This window comes from Myotis davidii, unplaced genomic scaffold (genome assembly GCF_000327345.1).
Source record: "Myotis davidii unplaced genomic scaffold, ASM32734v1 scaffold1622, whole genome shotgun sequence".
Taxonomy (NCBI): Eukaryota; Metazoa; Chordata; class Mammalia; order Chiroptera; family Vespertilionidae; genus Myotis; species Myotis davidii.
The window spans coordinates 676,682-679,900 of NW_006293535.1; positions in this window are offsets into that span (position 1 = coordinate 676,682).

Consider the following 3,219-nt stretch of genomic DNA (forward strand, 5'->3'; position numbering starts at 1 on the left):
AGGGCTGAGGGAGGGTTCACCAACTCTCATCAGTCACTAACTGAGGGCTGCAATGGCTTCTGTACTTCTGGCTTTCCCCATACTCTGCTGGCTATAGAGAGAAAAATATACATTTTTACAGATTTCAGACAGGAAGGGAGAGGGAAGGAGAGATAGGTCGATGCTCAACCCCTGGGCCACGCCGGCTGGGCCTCAGTGTGCTGTTTGGAGAATGGGGACACGGATGGTACCTGCCCCGCCGGTGCCCAGCCCCAGGGCACGAGGGAACTGCACAGAGCATGCACCTTGGCGGTTAGGATTCTCGCTTCCTCCCGCTGCCTTCTTTGTCCTGTGTTGTGTGATCCTCTTTTTCCAAAGTCATGAGTCAGACTCCCCCGGGTCACAGAGCGGGGGGCGGGAAGAGACCCCCTGGGACACTTGGCTCAGCTGTGCTCGTAGAAATCCCTCGGGGACACAGAAAGTGAGACTTCCAGGCTCCGGTCCAAACCCAGGGACACAGAAGCTCTGACTTTTTAAAATGAAATGATGTTTTAGCCCTGGCCGGTGTGGCTCAGTGGATAGAGTGTCGGCCCGAGGACTGAAAGGTCCCAGGTTTGACATCCCCAGTGGGGTGTGTGCAGGAGGCAGCTGATCGATGTTGCTCTCTCAACAATGTTTCTAACTTTCTATTCCTCTACCTTCCTCTCTGTAAAAAATCAATAAAATATATTTAAAAAAAAATGACAAAATGAATAGATGCTCATTCTAAAGGAATCCCAACAACACAGAAATACGGGCGGGCAACACCAGCCAACCCTCAGGGGTCAGAGATCACTGCTGCAAACAGCTCGGTGCTCATTGGCTAGGGTAGCAGTTCTCAACCTTCCTGTCGCCGCGACCCTTTAATATGGTTCCTCATGCTGTGGGGACCCCCAACCATAACATTATTTCCGTGGCTGCTTCATCGCTGTCATGTTGCTACTGCTATGAATCGTCATGTAAATACCTGATATGCAGGATGGATTTTCATTGTGACACATGGAACATAATGAAAGCATCATGATTCATTTCTCAATATATTTCCAATGTTATTAATCTATGCTAGTTTCAATCTCTTCATGAGTCATTCTGGCAGCTTGTACTTTATCATAAAATGGTATATTTTTCTGTGATTGTAATTTTTTAAACATTGAATTGTACATTGTGTTCTATTATACTTTAAAAATCTGACCATATTTCTGTTCTGTGTTTACTTATTTATAATTTTATGAGGGTTGTATTTTTTAAAAAAATATATCTTTATTGATTTCAGAGAGGAAGGGAGGAGAAAGAGAGATAGAAACATCAGTAATGCGAGAGAATCATGGACTTGGATGGACTGCCTCCTCCTGCACGCCCCACGCTGGGGATCGACCCCGAAACCCCGGGCATGTGCCCTTGACCAAGGGAATCGAACGCTGACCTCCTGGGTCGATGCTCAACCGCTGGGCCACACCGGCCGGGCTCAATGTTCCATTCTTTGGGAGGAATACATTCGGCATAATTCCTGGGCCAAGAGCAAATTCTCACGAGAATTCTGCAAACATGATGTGTGATATTCGCTGCAAGTGGATAATTTGTCTTTCTGGGAAATTTTCCTGCAGACTTGGAGACATGTACTTAATAAGCAAAAAAAATATAGATGACAGTCACCGTGTTTATAATTCCATTTGTTTCCTCGAGGGAAGAAAGCTCATCAGTTATGGTGAGTGAGGGGAGGGGTTCGGGGTCCCTCGGGGAGGGGGATTCGATCAAGATCTCCCTGAATAGTCCCGCTCAGGGCGAGTGGGATTTCAGGATTCCAGCGCTGGCTTCGGAAACAACGTGCAGGGAAAACATATTGAGTCATAAACTCTCACAAGGAACATAATGAAAAGTGAAAACTGTGAGAAACTTCGGGGAAAAATCCGATTCCCAGGAACACACGGAATCAAAGGAGCCTTAGTGGTTTTTCCCCTCTTTCCTCTTCCCTGCTTTCAGGAGTAGGTTCGGAGAAGGAGCAGGAAGTTCTCTTTGACCACCGTGAACATTAAAAAAAAGGCGATTCTCTCTCATCGGTGATGTGTCTCTCTCTCTCTTCCTCTCCCTTCCTCTCTCTGAAATGAAATTTAAAAAAACATCTATAAATAATAAAAGCGTAATATGCTAATTAGGCCAGACGTCCTTCTGGACGTCCTTCCAGATGACCTTCCGGACGAAGCCGGGGCTCCGAGGGAAGCCTGGGTCCCGGGTGCCAGAGGGAAGCCGGTGCCGGCAGCCGGGGGAAGGAAGGCCTACTCCTGCACAAATTCCGTGCATCCGGGCCTCTCATTTTAAAATAAAACCAGCCCTGACTGGTGTTGCTCAGTGGATAGAGCGTGTTAAGTGTTTCCCTCCATGTCCTGCGTTCAGGGTTCGGGTCTGGAAGAGGAGCCGCACAACAAATGAAAAAGAAAAGACACGAGATAATTTGGGAATATTGGGGGACCAGGCGAGCAAGTCCAACTCAAGAGGAAGGACTTCCACTGTGCTCAGGCCTCACCAAGCTTTTATAGTGAGAGGTAAACAAGGTAGGGCCCCCTTCTGCATGCCCCGCAGTGGGGATGTGCCCGCAACCAAGGTATATGCCCCCGACCGGAATCGAACCCGGGACCCTTGAGTTTGCAGGCCGATGCTCCATCCACTGAGCCAAACCAGTTCGGCCAATACAATATATTTAAAATAAAATAAAATAAAATAAAATCAAACCCCGAGTGGGAAACTTGACAGGACAACCAGCCTTTCCAACAAATACACAATAAAAATTAAAACGAGTCCTGGCCGGTGTGGCTCAGTGGATAGAGCATCCGCCCTGGGGACCGAAGGGTCCCGGGTTTGATTCCGATCAAGGGCACGGACCTCGGCGGCAGGCTCCATCCCCGGCCCTGGTCGGGGTGCGTGTGAGAGACAGCCGATCGATGTCTCTCTCTCTCTCTCTCTCTCTCTCTCTCTCGCATCCGTGTTCCTCTCTCTTCCTCCCTCCCTCCCCTTCCACTCTCTCTGAAACAGGAAAACACAAAAAAAGAAAATAAAGGAGGCGGAGGGGAACTTCGAGATCAGCGGGGCTCTATCCGGGGCCCAGGACAGGTCACATGACTCGGGCCGGCCAATCACTGTGCCCCAACCGGTGTGCCCTAACCCAGCTGTGATTGGTCCGGAAGCGGTCACCTGACCACGAGCCGC